The 21439-nt window shown below is 39.7% G+C and overlaps 1 long non-coding RNA gene across 2 annotated transcripts in view; it reads right to left on the bottom strand.

Moving 5' to 3' along the window:
- Positions 1-21439, bottom strand: part of LOC131104614 (uncharacterized) — a 201613-nt gene that overhangs the window by 138561 nt on the left and 41613 nt on the right. For both annotated transcript variants that reach the window (XR_013629892.1, XR_013629893.1), the window contains exon 2: positions 6022-6132. This is a non-coding gene — a long non-coding RNA (uncharacterized LOC131104614). The remainder of the gene's footprint in view (positions 1-6021; positions 6133-21439) is intronic.

The following is a 21439-nucleotide window of genomic DNA, read 5'->3' as shown; positions in this document are numbered from 1 at the left end:
TGCGTATGACTAAGTGGACACTTCCACCAAAGTGGATCTGAGTGAAAGGCCGACAAATCGGCGCTGGCAGCTCCACCTCCACCTGGCCCCTTTCTGCTCCCGTCAACGTCGCCTGAGCGCGGGAGCTGACGCTTAACGGCCTGCGGCGCTCCGGCGCGACCCGTGACTTCACAGCCAAAATGCCAAACGTAATTGGCGCGCTAAGCTCGTGTGTGTCATGAAGAGGATGGAGAGGTCGCAGGCGGGGGCTGTATGGGGGGCGGGCGGTGGGCGGGTGTCACCTGGTTAAGAGACGGTTGGTGATGTCACCTGAAGGGTAACGACCCCGACCTCGGGAGGAAGAGGCCCCGGCCGGGCAACTTGTTTGGATAATTTGTCGCCACATAATGATCTCGTGCCCCCCGCCCCCTTTGCCGCCCCTCACGTATCGCCGAGCGTACGTCTTGTGACAGCGAGTCTATTTGTGTCACAGCAGGTTGGAGAACATGTCAGCGACAAAGACGTCGCCGGCGCTTCCCGGCATTTCCTGGTATGGACAGGAAGCACCTCAAAAACAGACAAATGCATGTGCCGCCCAACTGGGGGCCCTGAGCAGCATTTTTTTAATTTTTTCCAAAATATATGAATCCATCATCACTGTTTCATGGCTGAATGCAGCACATTAATAATCCAAAATATGCACATTAAGCAAATTTGTATTATTATGTCTTTGGTAGGCTGCACGGTGGCCGAGTGGTTAGCGTGCAGGCTTCACAGCTCAAAGACCCGAGTTCAATTCCACCTTCTGCCACCTTCTACAAGTTTGCAGAGGGAAAATATTCCATTCCTAGACTACAACAAATCAGCACGGGTTGTGACTTTAGTGACATAAGGGTGTGTTCGGAATGGAATATTTTCCCTCTGCAATCAACACAAACAAGTTATAAATGAATGGAATCCAACTGAGATGAAATTCACTTATCACTGTCAGGTCTGGAAGCGATGAAGCGTGATAAAGGAGGGATTACTGTAGATAATTTTCACTCTTGGTACGTACCAAAATATAGCCGTGGGATTTGGCCCTATGATTAGTATTCATTTATCTGTACTGTACAGACTGAACTTCCAACTGAAACCAGGAATTGAATCTGTACCAGTAGCAGCTGTACCATTACACCACCATTTTTCTCATTTCCTGCCACCGACAGGACATTTCCTGTTTTTTAGCATTGTACATTAAAATATAGTAATATATTGGCCCATATTATTAGTATTCAAACCAGGAATGGAATCTGTACCAGTAGCAGCTGTACCATTATACCACCATTATTCTCATTTCCTGCCACCGACAGGACATTTCCTGTATTCATTTATCTGTACTGTACAGACTGAACTTCCAACTGAAACCAGGAATTGAATCTGTACCAGTAGCAGCTGTACCATTACGCCACCATTATTCTCATTTCCTGCCACCGACAGGACATTTCCTGTATTCATTTATCTGTACTGTACAGACTGAACTTCCAACTGAAACCAGGAATTGAATCTGCACCAGTAGCAGCTGTACCATTACACCACCATTATTCTCATTTCCTGCCACCGACAGGACATTTCCTGTATTCATTTATCTGTACTGTACAGACTGAACTTCCAACTGAAACCAGGAACGGAATCTGTACCAGTAGCAGCTGTACCATTACACCACCATTATTCTCATTTCCTGCCACCGACAGGGCATTTCCTGTTTTTTAGCATTGTATATTGAAATATAGTAATATATTGGCCCTATTATTAGTATTCAAACCAGGAATGGAATCTGTACCAGTAGCAGCTGTACCATTACACCACCATTATTCTCATTTCCTGGCACAGACAGGGCATTTCCTGTTTTTTTAGCATTGTATATTAAAATATAGTAATATATTGGCCCTATTATTAGTATTCAAACATAGAAATGGAATCTGTATCAGTAGCAGCTGTACCATTACACCACCATTATTCTCATTTCCTGCCTCTGACAGGACATTTCCTGTTTTTGAGCATTGTTTATTAAAATATAGTAATATATTGGCCCTATTATTAGTATTCAAACCAGGAATGGAATCTGTACCAGTAGCAGCTGTACCATTACACCACCATTATTCTCATTTCCTGCCACCGACAGGACATTTCCTGTATTCATTTATCTGTACTGTACAGACTGAACTTCCAACTGAAACCAGGAATTGAATCTGTACCAGTAGCAGCTGTACCATTATGCCACCATTATTCTCATTTCCTGCCACCGACGGGACATTTCCTGTATTCATTTATCTGTACTGTACAGACTGAACTTCCAACTGAAACCAGGAATTGAATCTGTACCAGTAGCAGCTGTACCATTACACCAGCATTATTCTCATTTCCTGCCACCGACAGGACATTTCCTGTATTCATTTATCTGTACTGTACAGACTGAACTTCCAAATGAAACCAGGAATTGAATCTGTACCAGTAGCAGCTGTACCATTACGCCACCATTATTCTCATTTCCTGCCACCGACAGGACATTTCCTGTATTCATTTATCTGTACTGTACAGACTGAACTTCCAACTGAAACCAGGAATTGAATCTGTACCAGTAGCAGCTGTACCATTACACCACCATTATTCTCATTTCCTGCCACCGACAGGACATTTCCTGTATTCATTTATCTGTACTGTACAGACTGAACTTCCAACTGAAACCAGGAATTGAATCTGTACCAGTAGCAGCTGTACCATTACACCACCATTATTCTCATTTCCTGCCACCGACAGGACATTTCCTGTATTCATTTATCTGTACTGTACAGACTGAACTTCCAACTGAAACCAGGAATTGAATCTGTACCAGTAGCAGCTGTACCATTACGCCAGCATTATTCTCATTTCCTGCCACCGACGGGACATTTCCTGTATTCATTTATCTGTACTGTACAGACTGAACTTCCAACTGAAACCAGGAATTGAATCTGTCCCAGTAGCAGCTGTACCATTACACCAGCATTATTCTCATTTCCTGCCACCGACAGGGCATTTCTTTTACTATTTTCTTACCTGGAGATTCATTGGGAGCCAGTCCAAGAGCATAACAGGCACACTGGGAACACTGGGAACACTGGGAAAGCGCAAGGTGCGCAGCCTCACACGCAGAGGACGCCATTTAAAGCCTTTTCGAAAAGCTCCCAACAATCCCAATCATTGTTCTCCAGATGCCAGTTAATGGCGCCAATTGAGATTTCAAGGGTTCCCGAACCACACAAGGTATTTAACGCGGCTCGCTCGGCGCTCCCCCGTCTCACTTATTGTTTTCCTTTTGATGGAATTTTCTTCAAAGCGCGCCTCTTAACGTTCTCAGATCATCCGGCCCCCTCGTTTGCAAATCCAGAAACCCCCCCACCATCCCTACCCCCCCCACCCCTGCCCTCATTTGCGCGTGGAGGTGCTTTACCTTTAGGAAAAGCAACATCAGGCTTTATTAAGGGCAAGAGGAAGTAAAAACAGAGTGGTATTTCTCTCCCCGGGAGACTAAACAGAACAAGAAATAACACGAGCGGTGCGTATTAATGTATGCCCTTTGATGTGCGCCGTGCACCGTCCTGTACCGCCATTAACTATTTAACGGAAACATCACATTTGTCAAAATTAAAGCACGCACCCACCGATGGAGGTTGAGGGAAGTGTCGCAGAGTTGGAGGAGACCAAAAAGGCCCAATTAGGCTCAATTTCTTTTCTTTTCTTTTTGAAGTAGGGACACAAACACAAGCCTGTGTGTGTGTGTGTGTGTGTGTGTGTGTGTGTATGTGTATTCCATCACACAATATCTTAGCTCCCTCTAGTGGCACTTTCATACTAAAGGTATGTAGTAAGTGTATAGTATTGCAATATTAAGATGTATGTAAAAAAAAAAATTAGTATGGTAATATTAAGGTGCAGTATAATTTATGTATGTATGCATTTTTTTCTGCATTTTAAATTATAATACATTAGTATTAATGTATGTTATATGTGTTGTTTTTGAGCATTGTATATTAAAATATAGTAATATATTTTTTTTAGCATTTAAATGAAAATATAGTGATATTAATTTGCATTATATTTTTCAAAAGTAGTATAAAGATTTTGTATGTAAGGTCATTTTTAATAATTTAAATGATAGTATAGATGTATTAAGGTGCATTTTGCATTTTAAATCATAGAATAGTGCAGAGATTCTCAAATAGTAGAGCGCCCCCCTCCTGGGGGGGGTGAACTGTGAACTGTCAGGGGGGCGGTGAGAGGCAGGGAGGACTTTTAAGACCAAAATCAACATACAATTTGACTCTTAAATATGCATACGTGCTGCACAATTCTCCATTTATAAGTAAATAAACATTTTCTCAATCGTATTTCTCACCCCCGCGGGGGGGGGGGGCATGACAGAAAATAATTGACAAGCACTTTTTTTTTCATACTACAGTAGTTGCATTATACAGTATATAACATATTTTTTGCATTTAAAATGATAGTATAGTAGTATTAAGGTGTAACATGATTACGCAATAGTGGTATAATGAAGTGTTATAAGTAACAGAATTATATTTTTTATCATTTAAAATGATAGTATTGTATTAAAGTGTACTATAATGTATGGAAGAGGAATTTCCTATATTTCAAATTATAGCGTAAGAATATTAAGTTCCACTAGAAAGTATCTAACAGGAATTATAGTGCATTATATGTATGTGTTATATTATACTTAGAATTATTAAATATAAATTAAATATTAAATGTATTAATTATTAAATATAAATATTATAATTGTATTATTATTAATAATAATTATATATATAATAATTATATTTGTTAGCATTTTTAATTATAGTACTGTTGTATTTAGGTGCAGTATTTTCTGCATTTTAAATGACAGCATAGTACTATTAAGCTGCATTATATGTGAAATTATTTTTTTTGCATTTTAAATCATAATATAGATTTTTCTTATTTTAAATTATAGTATAGCAGAATTAAGGTAAATTGTATAAATGTGTATAATGCAATAGAATTTTTTTTAGCATTTTAAATTACTGTATTAAGGTGCATAATAAATATAGTATAATAAATATGTTTCACTGGAACAATTGATATAGATATATTTTATTTAATTTTATATATATAGTATAATAAATATGTTTCACTGGAACAATTGATATAGATATATTTAATTTTATTGAATTTATATGTTACATATATTTTATTTAATTTGATATTTTTTGCATGCACATGTTACATTGGCACAAACATATGACGATGACAATGGTTTCATCAAACAAGTCAAACTAATTGAAAAGAAGGGAGGGAAAAAAAAGACAAGAGACGCTTGCTCATTTTGCAAAGTGTCAAGTGGCCCTTAGACACGGCTGTGGAATCTGTGCAGCGGGCAAACAAACACCAAAGTGCAGCCATCAAACGATGACGACTAAAACAATGGGAACGGCACGAGAACGGGAACAGCGGTCACATCCACCGGGTAATATCTGGCAATTAATCACTTGATTAATATGCCCTTAAACACACAACGTGACAGTGACAAATCCCGTTCACACGTTTGCGATCCCGAAAACGATAATTATCCAATGAAAGTCTCATTTGTCAAACGCAGAGAGAGAGAGAGAGAAAAAGAGAGAGAGAGAGAGAGAGGGTGGGTTCCCACTTCCGCTCGGCAGTATCACCCTTTTTCATTTTTCCAAGGTCGCTACTCCGACAAACACGCCGATCCCAGCCGTGGTGACGCAAACCGACACAGGAAGCCGTCTGCCGTTTTGCCGGTTTCCACAGTAACTTTAAGAAATCGTTGCCTAGAAACCGGGAGTTGGATGCACTTCAGCTGGACCGCCGCAAAACGTCTCCCATCAGCCCCACTGATCTCTCAAATGTGCTCGCGGCTAACGAGGAGCCTCCCGACAAAGCTATCGGTCGTTACCGTAATATTTTTTTGCATCATTACCAAGCCCGTATTTTTTGATCTTTCGTCATTCCTACCTTAAAACATCAGGAGCAGCGCTTTTCTCCAAATGGAAAAAACGTCTTTCCGGCCTTCCTCCGAACAACACTTCCTCCCATCTTGACGGTCATCTTGCTCTTCACAAAAATCTGTGAAAATTAAATGTGGAAAAAATGATTAATTGTTATTAATTGATTGTGATTAATTAATTTACAAGTGGTAACTAATGTGATTTTTTTTTATGTTTTATTACATTACTCAATTATTTTTAATAAATATAAAAATAATTTTAAAAATTACTTACAGATGTTACTTTAAAAGTTTACCATTTATTTTATATTAATTTAAGATATTAGTCATATCACATATCCTGAAACATACTAAATGTAACTCTTTTTTTATTAAATTATTCTTCAATAAACATTGAAATACCGTTTTTTATTATTTATTGAAATAAAGTTATAATAATATATTAAATAATTAAAAATTAATTATTGACAGCTCTAGTAAAAATAAAAACTTAATGTCTGCCCAAAACAACATTCAGAGAGACCGTTAACCATTAGTTATTAATTAATTTATCAGCTATGATTAATCTTTTTTTTTACTTTTTTTTAATTATTTAATAAAAAAAAATTAATAAATTCATAAAAACTTGTGTTTAAAAAATACATTAAAGAAATAAATAATTAAATTATTTTGTCTGATTTTAAAAAGATTAATCATCTGACTGTCCTAATAAAAAGATGTCTGCCCAAAACAACATTAGGGTCTATGCTGGAGCCTATCCCAGCTGTTTTCGGGCTAGAGGCGAAGTACACCCTGGACTGGTGGCCAGCCAATCACAGGGCACATATAGACAAACAACCATTCACACTCACATTCATACCTATGGACAATTTGGAGTCGCTAATTAACCTAGCATGTTTTTTTTTTTTAATGTGGGAGGAAACCGGAATACCCGGAGAAGAACATGCTAACTCCACACAAGGATGGCCGAGGGTGGAATTGAACTCATGTCTTGCAGCTGTGAGGCCTGCGCGCTAGCCACTCGACCACTATGCAGCCCTGGGTGATGAATTAATTTATATGTTGTGATTAATCAGATTTTTTTTAAAATTAAAGTCACAACCTGTGTTGCTTTGTTGTAGTCTAGGAATGGAATATTTTCCCTCTGCACTCAACACGCCTTTGATGTGTCTCGTTCAAAGCAGATGGAAAATATTCCATTCCGAACACACTCTTATGTCACTAAAGTCACAATCGGTGTTGATTTGTTGTAGTCTAGGAATGGAATATTTTCCCTTCTACAATCAAGAACACATTATTATTCATTAAATGTAAAAAAAATACTTTAATTTAAAATTTCATTAAAAAAATACTAATTAAATAAAAAAATATAAAAATAAAAATATTTAATTCTTCCATTCAATAAATTATGATATTATGATTTTTTTTTTACAGTTTTAAAAATCCTCATTTTGGATATCCCAGCAGACTTGATTCATTTTTACACGACGGAGGCTCCATTCACAGCCGGTTTGCTCATTCCGCCGTGACCCAATTTCCTCATTTGCAAAGATTCAAATGTAGTTCAGCATAAAAGTGAAACAGGGATAAACAAAAAAAAAATGATAAAAAGATTTCTCTGATTTTCACTTGGATCCTTCAGTCGGGGTCCGGGGGGAAAATCCTGCTAGAGGGAGGATTGCTACGGACACTAATAATGCAGAGATTACCCTCCCCCATGATGAAAGGTTTATGCGGCCACCTCATTTAGACATGCTGATATTCAATATTAAAGCAGAGGAAGGACTCTTGGTCCACATCAAAACGCCTTCATCCCTTTTGCTGCAAACTATTGCCACATCTTTATTTATGACACGATAACTTGTGGTGAAAAATAAGCGTCTGGTGTTGAAAAATAATCCTCATTTGCATCGTCATTGCCAAAGTTGCGCCACATGTGACAGCGGCGTGAAGTGTGGCCGTCAGCCCCGCCGTGTGACAGCATATCTTCAGCGCCACGCGTACGCATCAAGGGCTGAGTCTGAGGGCCCGGTCAGGCGGCACGACGGCCCGGGGAGAGCCGCTCGGTGGGGGTGGGGTCTCTTTTTGTCCCGCACTTGCTCCCCTGGCGCTCACCTAATGAGCTCCCGACGTGCGACAACGCCGCACGCGCCCCTGCCGACGCCGCCGTTCGGGGAGCGGTATGCGCATATAAATACACGGCACGCACGACCGCCGCGCTAAATTCCGAGCACCGACGCGCATGTCTCAGCATACAGACAAAAGTCGAGGGCGAACAAGCATGCGGACACATTGCGGCGGCATGTGAACATGTTCCATGTCGTATGTTTTCCTTCTGAAAAGGTAAGCTTCCGGGAAAACTCCGGCCGGAGAAACGTGTGACATTATCTCATGTTTTTAAACCTTACGTAACAACAAAACAACACGGCTTATGATGTGTGTTCGGAATGGAATATTTTCCTACTGCTTTGAACAAGACACGTCAAAGGCATGTTGATTGCAGAAGGAAAATATTCCATTCCTAGACTCCAACAAATCAACACAGGTTGTGATTTGAGTGACATAAGGGTGTGTTCGGAATGGAATATTTTCCATCTGCTTTGAACAGACATATTGAAGGCGTGTTGATTGCAGAGGGAAAATATTCAATTTCTAGATTACAACACATCAACACGGGTTGTGACTTTAGTGACATAAGGGTGTGTTCGGAATGGAATATTTTCCCTCTGCTTTGAACAAGACACGTCAAAGGTCTAGGACATTACAACTAGACTACAACAAATCAAGACGGGTTGTGACTTTAATGACAAAAGGGTGTGTTTGGAATGGAATATTTTCCTTCTGCGTTGAAGAAGACACGTCAGAGGCGTGTTGATTGCAGAGGGAAAATATTCAATTTCTAGATTACAACAAATCAACACGGGTTGTGACTTTAGTGACATAAAGGTGTGTTTGGAATGGAATATTTTCCTTCTGCTTTAAACAAGACACATCAAAGGTCTAGTACATTACAACTAGACTACAACAAATCAAGACGGGTTGTGACCTTAGTGACATAAGGGTGTGTTCAGAATGGAATGTTTTCCCTCTGCTTTGAACAAGACACGTCGAAGGCGTGTTGATTGCAGAGGGAAAATATTCCATTCCTAGACTGCAACAAATCAACACGGGTTGTGACTTTAGTGACATAAGGGTGTGTTCGGAATGGAATATTTTCCTTCTGCTTTGAACAAGACACATCAAACGCGTGTTGATTGCAGAGGGAAAATATTCCATTCCTAGACTACAACAAATCAACACGGGGTGTGGCTTTAGTGACTTACGGGTATGTTCAGAATGGAATATGTTCTCTCTACTTTGAACAAGACATGTCGAAGGCGTGTTGATTGTAGAGGGAAAATATTCCATTCCTAGACTACAACAAATCAACACGGGTTGTAACTTTAGTGACATAAGGGTGTGTTCGGAATGGAATATTTTCCATCTGCTTTGAACAAGACACATCAAAGGCGTGTTGAGTGCAGAGGGAAAATATTCCATTCCTAGACTACAACAAATCAACACGGGTTGTGACTTTAGTGACATAAGGGTGTGTTCAGAATGGAATATTTTCCTTCTGCTTTGAACATGACACATCAAAGGTCTAGGACATTACAACTAGACTACAACAAATCAAGACGGGTTGTGACTTTAGTGACATAATGGTGTGTTCGGAATGGAATATTTTCCCTCTGCCTTGAACAAGACATGTCGAAGGCGTCTTGATTGAAGAAAGAAAATATTCCATTCCTAGACAACAACAAATCAACATGGATTGTGACTTTAGTGACATAAGGGTGCGTTCGGAATGGAATATTTTCCTTCTGCTTTGAACAAGACATGTCAAAGGTCTACGGCATTATGACTAAACTACAACAAATCAAGACGGGTTGTGACTTTAGTGACATTCCTAGACTACAACAAATCAACACGGGTTGTGACTTTAGTGACATAAGGGTGTGTTCGGAATAAAATATTTTCCCTCTGCTGCTCTCAAAGCAGAGAGAAAACATTCACATACACATACACATACACAGATACACATACATGGATGTATGTGTATCTTAGCATATCTACATGTGTTTATCTTTAGAAAATATCAAAGTCCTTTCATTTTTCCCGATGTGGTCCTGGCTAGGAAAAGTTTGGATACCCCTGGACTGAGGTGACTATCAAAGACAACTTCCTTGGCGGGAAACATTGCCGCAAGGAGGCGAAAAAAAAGAAACTAAACAGCAAACTATATGATTTTTGCAGCCCATTTGCTCTAATGACATTGTAATAAGATGCCACACAATAGAGTGGGAATGGAAAATGTAATTACATGCATTAGTTTATGTAAGCGCTGGCGCCGTCACAGATCCATCAGTTTTTCAGAGCTCATCGGGAAGACCATGCATCACTGTCACCGGCCATTTGATGCTAGGGGGCTGGGGGGGGTACGCGTGTTCATCGCTCGGTCCTGTTTAAAGGACGGCGCCTCGGATTCGCTTTCGGGGCTAGCGGTCGTGACAGCGCCATGAAGCCAAAAGACAAAGCCGGTGATGCAAAAACTCCGAGATCGCAAAGCGTACTTTCCAACGCTAAAATGCCGCCATTAACCTAAGCAACCTGGAAAACTTATGCACAATTTGTGTAATTGAAGACACAATTAACAAGTCGGGGGGTCTTTTGCGAGCCGAGAGACATAAGGATGCGTTTGGAATGGAATATTTTCCCTCTGCTTTGAACAAGACACGTAAAAGGCGTGTTGATTGCAGAGGGAAAATATTCCCTTTCTAGATTACAACAAATCAACACGGGTTGTGACTTTAGTGACATGAGGGTGTGTTCGGAATGGAATATCTTCCCTCTGCTTTGAACAAGACACGTCAAATGTGTTTTGATTGCAGAGGGAAAATATTCCATTTCTCGACTACAACAAATCAACACGGGTTGTGACTTTAATGACATAAGGGTGTGTTCGGAATGGAATATTTTCCTTCTGCTTTGAACAAGACACATCAAAGGTCTAGGACATTACGACTAGAGTACAACAAATCAAGACGGGTTGTGACTTTAATGACATAAGAGTGTGTTCGGAATGGAATATTTTCCTTCTGCTTTGAACAAGACACATCAAAGGTCTAGGACATTACGACTAGACTACAACAAATCAAGACAGGTTGTGACTTTAATGACATAAGGGTGTGTTCGGAATGTAATATTTTCCCTCTGCTTTGGACAAGACACATCAAAGATCTAGGACATTACGACTAGACTACAACAAATCAAGACGGGTTGTGACTTTAATGACATAAGGGTGTGTTCGGAATGGAATATTTTCCCTCTGCTTTGAACAAGACACATCAAAGGTCTAGGACATTACGACTAGACTACAACAGATCAAGACGGGTTGTGACTTTAATGACATAAGGGTGTGTTCGGAATGGAATATTTTCCCTCTGCTTTGAACAAGACACATCAAAGGTCTAGGACATTACGACTAGACTACAACAAATCAAGACGGGTTGTGACTTTAATGACATAAGGGTGTGTTCGGAATGGAATATTTTCCTTCTGCTTTGAACAAGACACATCAAAGGTCTAGGACATTACGACTAGAGTACAACAAATCAAGACGGGTTGTGACTTTAATGACATAAGGGTGTGTTCGGAATGGAATATTTTCCCTCTGCTTTGAACAAGACACATCAAAGGTCTAGGACATTACGACTAGACTACAACAAATCAAGACGGGTTGTGACTTTAATGACATAAGGGTGTGTTCGGAATGGAATATTTTCCTTCTGCTTTGAACAAGACACATCAAAGGTCTAGGACATTACGACTAGAGTACAACAAATCAAGACGGGTTGTGACTTTAATGACATAAGGGTGTGTTCGGAATGGAATATTTTCCTTCTGCTTTGAACAAGACACATCAAAGGTCTAGGACATTACGACTAGATTACAACAAATCAAGACGGGTTGTGACTTTAATGACATAAGGGTGTGTTCGGAATGGAATATTTTCCTTCTGCTTTGAACAAGACACATCAAAGGTCTAGGACATTACGACTAGAGTACAACAAATCAAGACGGGTTGTGACTTTAATGACATAAGGGTGTGTTCGGAATGGAATATTTTCCCTCTGCTTTGAACAAGACACATCAAAGGTCTAGGACATTACGACTAGACTACAACAAATCAAGACGGGTTGTGACTTTAATGACATAAGGGTGTGTTCGGAATGGAATATTTTCCTTCTGCTTTGAACAAGACACATCAAAGGTCTAAAACATTACGACTAGAGTACAACAAATCAAGACGGGTTGTGACTTTAATGACATAAGGGTGTGTTCGGAATGGAATATTTTCCTTCTGCTTTGAACAAGACACATCAAAGGTCTAGGACATTACGACTAGATTACAACAAATCAAGACGGGTTGTGACTTTAATGACATAAGGGTGTGTTCGGAATGCAATATTTTCCCTCTGCTTTGAACAAGACACGTTGAAGGCGTGCTGATTGCAGAGGGAAAATATTCCATTCCTAGACTACAACAAATCAACACAGGTTGTGACTTTAGTGACATGAGGGTGTGTTTGGAATGGAATATTTTCCCTCTGCAATCAACACGCCTTTGACGTGTCTTGTTCAAAGCACACCCTTATGTCACTAAAGTCACAACCTGCATTGATTTGTTGTAGTCTAGGAATGGAATATTTTAATTTGGGGGGCTGGCGTGACAGCACCATGAAGCCAAAAGACAAAGCCGGTGATACAAAAACTCCAAGATCGCAAAGCGTACTTTCCAACGCTAAAATGCCGCCATTCCTGTAATCCAAGCCTCACTTTCGGAACACTCTCCCTCCAACAGCGCCATTAACCTAAGCAACCTGGAAAAAACTTATGCACAATTTGTGTAATTGAAGACACAATTAACAAGTCGGGGGGGAGAGACAGGCTCACAGAACGCCATTACGTTCCTCGGTGAGCGTCACTGCGCTCCTAATGGACGTGAAACCCAGAGCTGAAGAAATCCGCCATCACAATTGAGTTAGCGGGCACTTACAGGGGAGAGGCCACCTCCATATATTTGTGTAAGGACACATAACTGTCACTAAATTACATGTCATTATTAGGCAGATCGTATGGATCCCACTTATTGCTGCTTAATGGACACTTTTTAAAGCGGACCAGAGGATGTTTCTTCATCCGCCGCCGACGCTCCACCCTCACGTCGGGCTGACTCGGTTACCGCCCAAAAACTACAAGCCATTAGCAATCAGCTCATTAAAGGTGAAGGATTGAAAGACGCCATTAATGAGACACTATTGGCTTTTTGTCAAGACGAGGCCTGGACGGACGGCAACACGCTGGTGTGGTGGAGGGAAGTCGCCCCCTGCTGGTCGCCGCTGGGACCTCGCTTGTTTTCATGGGCTTTAAAAATTATGGAAATAATACTCTACTGTGAATTATATAAATATCTTAATACACCATATATGATAATCATTAAAAATAACAATATTTACTTATAATGGTAATTATATTTTGATTAAAATTATATTATTATAATAAATAATGACTGGGCTGAAATTGAATTGACATAATTATTATCCATATTTAATAATGTATATTCACCACTACGAATAATAATAATAAAAATTATCATCATAATCATAATAATCCAATATTTATTACCATTTTTAAAATTACATTTATGTAATTATAATAAAATTTAAATTATGAGAATTACTACATAATTATATATAAATTACTATAAAATAATACATAATTATATTAATTCATCATATATACCCATTATGAATGAATAATTGTATAATAATAATAATATTATAATAAAATTATATATATATATAAATATATAATAATGACATTTTTATCATATTTACATATCATATTAAACTTTCATTCATTAATATAGATTCGCCATTACCATCCTATTATGTTTACTAATTATTAAAAATAATGATACATTTATTTTTGTCATACATTTAATGTATTATATTTTTATAAATTAAAAAAATATTCATATTGAATCATATAAATTGTAAAAGAATATAATCATCAGGTATATATATGTAAGTATATGTTAAGTATAATTACATTTAAATGATTTTATGTTAGTATATATTGTTTGTATTTGTTTTGTGAGAAAAATGTGCAAATAATACATCTAAATGTATACTACAATAATTAGTAAAAAAATAAAAAATCCTTGCGGGGTGCTGCTATCCCAGCTGTCTTGGGGCGAGAGGCGGGGTACACCCTGGACTGGTGGCCAGCCAATCACAGGGCACATATAGACAAACAACCATTCACACTCACATTCATACCTATGGACAATTTGGAGTGGCTAATTAACCTAGCATGTTTTTGGAATGTGGGAGGAAACCGGAGTACCCGGAGAAAACCCACGCATGCACGGGGAGAACATGCAAACTCCACACAGAGATGTCCGAGGGTGGGACTGAACTCGGGTTTCCTTGCTGTGAAGTCTACAAGATTACCACTCGACCACCGTGCAGCCTTAATTCTCAATCTTCAAACAGCTAAAATAATGCATAAAGCTAAAAATAACTAATTAGCTAAAAAAATTAGCTAAAAAAAAGAACTACATTCGAAACACTTATATGCTAGGACTACGTTAGCGTTAGCATAGCATTTCAGTATGTTATTATATATCTATATTTTGATGGTTGTTATGGTTACCATTGAGTCACTTTGTGGTTACATCACCTTATACTTCTGTATGTGTAAAAAATAATAATAATAATAATGCTAGGAAAGCAGGAAGTGAACAAATGTAACAGTTAGTGATTGTAAAAGTACCAGATGGAGGGGTAGGATTTAATAAGCTTTGCTTCTTCCTACTCCTTTTGGACATGTGGAACTGGGAATTGATTATGATTATGTGATATTCCATTGTAACCGGATGTAAATAAAAATACCATTACCATTACCATTACCAATAATTCAATGGGATTATTTGTTTGCATTACATTATTTTTGCCAAATATAAAGGCAATTTTTTTATTTTTATGTATTGCAAAGTGATTCCGTTGTTGCCAATCTCTTGTGCATTATTCATGAAAGAGCAGCAAAGGGCTAATTGTGCAAATTAATTTGCGTAAACGGCGAAGCGAGAGATAACAGAATTAGATCTGGCACAGGTTCAACAGTGACGAACCAACCAGCAGCTGCAACCGGGCGGCATCCTTGCCAGAATTGAAGGCAAGAGGTTGGGGGGGGGGGGGGCGAAAAAATGGACTTTGTTGTTAATTTGCACCGAGAAGAGCAGCGAGGAGACGGGGTGGCGCGCAAGGACGTGCGCATCATTAGAATAAACGAGTTGGACCCTTTGGAGCGAAAAGGCGGGTGCAGGTTTTAAGGAAAGGCACCAGTGAGCTTTTCTGACAAGTCCATCAATCAGAGCGTTCTAGTCACCCGTGTGGGCACATTAGTTGTACTTACTACTTAGTACTTACTCGTAGTTACTACTGAAGGTACATTCCCAATGTACTCCTTCACAAATGGAATTAGTTACCAATTGTTTTACCTTTTTTAGGGAAAATACCTTCAAATATGTGAGATTTGGTTTCGTAGTGTGAAAAATGTTTATTGAAATTAAGCCGAGCCTTGTTTTGTAATTCTCTACCCAAACGCTGGGGGGCGGTGTTTCCCTGCGACTAGCTATTTAGCTTCCTGAACAATCCAGATTGCTTGATATCGACAGAATCGCAATTAAGCCATTTCAGTCATTTCCACCACAAGATGGAAAATATTCCATTCCTAGACTACAACAAATCAACACGGGTTGTGACTTTAGTGAAATAAGGGTGTGTTCGGAATGGAATATTTTCCCTCTGCAATCAACGCGCTTTCGACGTGTCTGGTTCAAAGCAGAGGGAAAATATTCCATTCCAAACACGCCCATATGTCACTAAAGTCACAACTCGTGTTGATTTGTTGTAGTCTAGGAATGAAATATTTTCCCTCTGCAATCAACGCGCTTTCGACGTGTCTGGTTCAAAGCAGAGGGAAAATATTCCATTCCAAACACGCCCATATGTTACTAAAGTCACAACTCGTGTTGATTTGTTGTAGTCTAGGAATGAAATATTTTCCCTCTGAAATAAACACGCTTTTGACGTGTCTTGTTCAAAGCAGAGGGAAAATATTCCATTCCGAACACGCCCTTATGTCACTAAAGTTACAACCCGTGTTGATTTGTTGTAGTCTAGGAATGGAATATTTTCCCTCTGCAATCAACACACCTTTGACGTGTCTTGTTCAAATCAGAGGGAAAATATTCCATTCCGAACACACTCTTATATCACTAAAGTCACAACCCATGTTGATTTGTTGTAGTCTAGGAATGGAATACTTTTCCCTCTGCAATGAACACGCTTTCGACGTGTCTGGTTCAAAGCAGAGGGAACATATTCCATTCCGAACACACCCTTATGTCACTAAAGTCACAACCAGCGTTGATTTGTTGTTGTCTAGGAATGGAATACTTTTCCCTCTGCAATCAACACGCTTTTGACGTGTCTGGTTCAAAGCAGAGGGAAAATATTCCATTCCGAACACACCCTTATGTCACTAAAGTCACAACCCATGTTGATTTGTTGTAGCCTAGGAATGGAATATTTTACCTCTGCAATCAACACCAGTCGCAATTAAGATGAAGCCATTTCAGCCATTTCCACCACAGGGGGGGGCATTGAAATTCGCCATTCCTTTTCCATGTGGCAATTTTCACAAAAAATAATGAATTCTAAAAAATGTGGGAATTTTTAAGAAAAAGCAGTTGAGGAATGTATTAAATGTCATTAAATAAATGATTGTTGAATTGTACAATATTACACAAGGACTGAAGATTTGAACCAGCAACCATCAGGATAGGAGAAAACCGATCTACCACGTTTGGTACCACGTACATGTTTTTGGAATGTGGGAGGAAACCGGAGTACCCAGAAAAAACCCACACATGCATGGGGAGAACATGGAAACGCCACACAGAGATGGCCTGAGGGAATGGTGTTGATTGCAGAGGGAAAATATTCCATTCCGAACACACCCTCGAACCAGCAACCACTGGGTTGGGAAAGAACCTGAGCCATGTCACCTGGTAGAGCAAGCAGAATGTTACAGTAAAGGAATATGGAAAATGGTTTTCAGTCGGAGGTGCCAAATAGGTTGCCCATTCATTGTCAATGGAAAAGTTGAAAATATGAAATTACAATAAATGTATAAAAGAGCAAAATGTCCGAGGTAAAAGGTGCCAAGTTACTCCGGCTTAACAAATGACCTTCTTGCATTTAAACTCAGACACAGACCAGCGCCATCATTCACAGCGGTGAGTCACGAGGTGAGAGTCTGGGCATCCATTTTAACGTCTTTAATGCCGCCGGTTCATGATCAGCCATCCTAACTGACTGCTTACTGGCTGCTTACTGGCTGTGCGGAAAGAAAAGCGTGTTGCCTGTGACAGGTGGACACAAAAGGACTCCGGCATTCCGATGGCCCGTATGAGGACAAAATGGATCACATTCATACCTATGGACAATTTAGAGTCGCTAATTAACCTAGCATGTTTTTGGAATGTGGGAGGAAACCGAAGTACCCGGAGAAAACCCACGCATGCACAGGGAGAACATGCGAACGCCACAAAGAGATGGGCTGAGGGAATGCTGTTGATTGCAGAGGGAAAATATTCCTTTCCGAAAACAATCTTATGTCACCGAAGTCACAACCCATGTTGATTTGTTGTAGTCTAGGAATGGAATATTTCCCTCTGCAATCAACATGCCTTCGACATGTCTGGTTTACAGCAGAGGGAAAATATTCCATTCCGAACACACCCTTATGTCACTAAAGTCACAACCCGTGTTGATTTATTGTAGTCTAGGAATGGAATATTTTATCTCTGCAATCAACACGCCTTCGATGTGTCTGGTTCAAAGCAGAGGGAAAATATTCCATTCCGAACATATCCTTATGTCACTAAAATCACAACCCATGTTGATTTGTTGTAGTCTAGGAATGGAATATTTTCCCTCTGCAATCAACACGCCTTCGATGTGTCTGGTTCAAAGCAGAGGGAAAACATTCCATTCCGAACACACCCTTATGTCACCAAAGTCACACCGGTGTTGATTTGTTGTAGTGTAGGAATGGAATATTTTCCTTCTGCAATCAACACGCCTTTGATGTGTCTGGTTCAAAGCAGAGGGAAAATATTCCATTCCGAACATATCCTTATGTCACTAAAATCACAACCCGTGTTGATTTGTTGTAGTCTAGGAATGGAATATTTTCCCTCTGCAATCAACACGCCTTTGAAGTGTCTTGTTCAAAGCAGAGGGAAAATATTCCATTCCGAACACACCCTTATGTCACTAAAGTCACAACCCATGTTGATTTGTTGTAGTCTAGGAATGGAATATTTTACCTCTGCAATCAACACGCCTTCGATGTGTCTGGTTCAAAGCAGAGGGAAAATATTCAATTTTGAATACACCTTTATGTCACTAAAGTCACAACCCATGTTGATTTGTTGTAGTCTAGGAATGGAATATTTCCCTCTGCAATCAACACGCCTTCGACATGTCTGGTTCACAGCAGAGGGAAAATATTCCATTCCGAACATATCCTTATGTCACTAAAATCACAACCCGTGTTGATTTGTTGTAGTCTAGGAATGGAATATTTTCCCTCTGCAATCAACACGCCTTTGAAGTGTCTTGTTCAAAGCAGAAGGAAAATATTCCATTCCGAACATACCCTTATGTCACTAAAGTCACAACCTATGTTGATTTGTTGTAGTCTAGAATGGTATATTTTCCCTCTGCAATCAACATGCTTTCCACGTGTCTGGTTTAAAGCAGAGGGAAAATATTCCATTCCGAACATACCCCTATGTCACCAAAGTCACACCGGTGTTGATTTGTTGTAGTGTAGGAATGGAATATTTTCCTTCTGCAATCAACATGCCTTTGATGTGTCTGGTTCAAAGCAGAGGGAAAATATTCCATTCCGAACATATCCTTATGTCACTAAAATCACAACCCGTGTTGATTTGTTGTAGTCTAGGAATGGAATATTTTCCCCCTGCAATCAACACGCCTTTGAAGTGTCTTGTTCAAAGCAGAAGGAAAATATTCCATTCCAAACATACCCTTATGTCACTAAAGTCACAACCTATGTTGATTTGTTGTAGTCTAGAATGGTATATTTTCCCTCTGCAATCAACATGCTTTCGAGGTGTCTGGTTTAAAGCAGAGGGAAAATATTCCATTCCGAACATACCCCTATGTCACTAAAGTCACAACCTATGTTGATTTGTTGTAGTCTAGAATGGTATATTGTCCCTCTGCAATCAACATGCTTTCGACGTGTCTGGTTTAAAGCAGAGGGAAAATATTCCATTCCGAACATACCCCTATGTCACTAAAGTCACAACCTATGTTGATTTGTTGTAGTCTAGAATGGTATATTTTCCCTCTGCAATCAACATGCTTTTGACGTGTCTGGTTTAAAGCAGAGGGAAAATATTCCATTCCGAACACACCCTTATGTCACCAAAGTCAGACCGGTGTTGATTTGTTGTAGTGTAGGAATGGAATATTTTCCTTCTGCAATCAACACGCCTTTGATGTGTCTGGTTCAAAGCAGAGGGAAAATATTCCATTCCGAACATATCCTTATGTCACTAAAATCACAACCCGTGTTGATTTGTTGTAGTCTAGGAATGGAATATTTTCCCTCTGCAATCAACACGCCTTTGAAGTGTCTTGTTCAAAGCAGAAGGAAAATATTCCATTCCGAACATACCCTTATGTCACTAAAGTCACAACCTATGTTGATTTGTTGAGGTCTAGAATGGTATATTTTCCCTCTGCAATCAACATGCTTTCGACGTGTCTGGTTTAAAGCAGAGGGAAAATATTCCATTCCGAACATACCCCTATGTCACTAAAGTCACAACCTATGTTGATTTGTTGTAGTCTAGAATGGTATATTTTCCCTCTGCAATCAACATGCTTTCGACGTGTCTGGTTTAAAGCAGAGGGAAAATATTCCATTCCGAACATACCCCTATGTCACTAAAGTCACAACCTATGTTGATTTGTTGTAGTCTCGAATGGTATATTTTCCCTCTGCAATCAACATGCTTTTGACGTGTCTGGTTTAAAGCAGAGGGAAAATATTCCATTCCGAACACACCCTTATGTCACTAAAGTCACAACCCATGTTGATTTGTTGTAGTCTTGGAATGGAATATTTTCCCTCCGCAATCAACACACCTTTGACGTGTCTTGTTCAAAGCAGAGGGACATCGAACTCGGGTGTGGCCTGCGTACTAACCACTCATCCACCGTGCAGCCTAATCTTATGTTATGTTATTATCTGACGTGACTATTATCTGATGGTACAGTGACACACTTTAGCGTTTATTGGGATTTACAGAGTACATACAACTTGATTTGTATACTCGTAAATTTCAAGTAAATAATACATACTGTGGATGATTCTTTGTTTTTGAAAACATTTTTCATTTTCCATCACAGAGGTCGCTGCTGCATGCCGCCGGAAGGCTCATTTGTCTGCCGTGGCTAATATGTTGGGCCTCGATACATATTTGCTCTCCGTGGCGGCCCTGGCACTTCATCCATCTGACTTAAAGGTTTCTTGCCACTAATTTTAACTGTCGGGTCAAGTAGCAGCGGGGCCCATTAATTGCAATAATGAAGTCTTGAGTGAGTGATCATGGGCGACTCCGGTCTGTCATTAATTCTTTGGAGAAACCGTCGCTATTTTTAATGTCTGCCTTTAAACGTGCAGCCAGCTGCTGCGGCATCTCATTTGTCTAAAGACTTCATAAACATCATGCATCCATGATTCCCCCCCCCGGTTCATCCAGCCATCGTTTATTTCCCTCATCGTTCTCTGCATGAAATTTCTTGACATTTTTTTCCAGTCTTTGAGACATCTTCATCCTCAATACGTTCACTTTTGAATGGAGTTCATACCTATGGACAATTTGGAGTGGCTAATTAACCTAGCATGTTTTTGGAATGTGGGAGGAAACCGGAGTACCCGGAGAAAACCCACGCATGCACGGGGAGAACATGGAAACTCCACACAGAGATGGCCTGAGGGAATGGTGTTGATTGGGTGGATGGATGGATGGATGGATGGTAGAGTGGTTGGATAGATGGATGGTTGGGTGGATGGGTGGATGGATGGATGGATGGATGGATGGATGGAGGGATGGATGGATGGATGGATGGATGGATGGATGGATGGTAGGGAGGTTGGATAGATGGATGGTTGGGTGGATGGGTGGATGGATGGATGGATGGATGGATG

This window comes from Doryrhamphus excisus, linkage group LG15 (genome assembly GCF_037039965.1).
Source record: "Doryrhamphus excisus strain RoL-2023G ecotype Guam linkage group LG15, RoL_Dexc_Guam_v1.1, whole genome shotgun sequence".
In the NCBI taxonomy this organism is placed as follows: Eukaryota; Metazoa; Chordata; class Actinopteri; order Syngnathiformes; family Syngnathidae; genus Doryrhamphus; species Doryrhamphus excisus.
The sequence above is the reverse complement of the archived record's forward strand: the minus strand, read 5'-3'. Positions and strand labels throughout refer to the sequence as shown.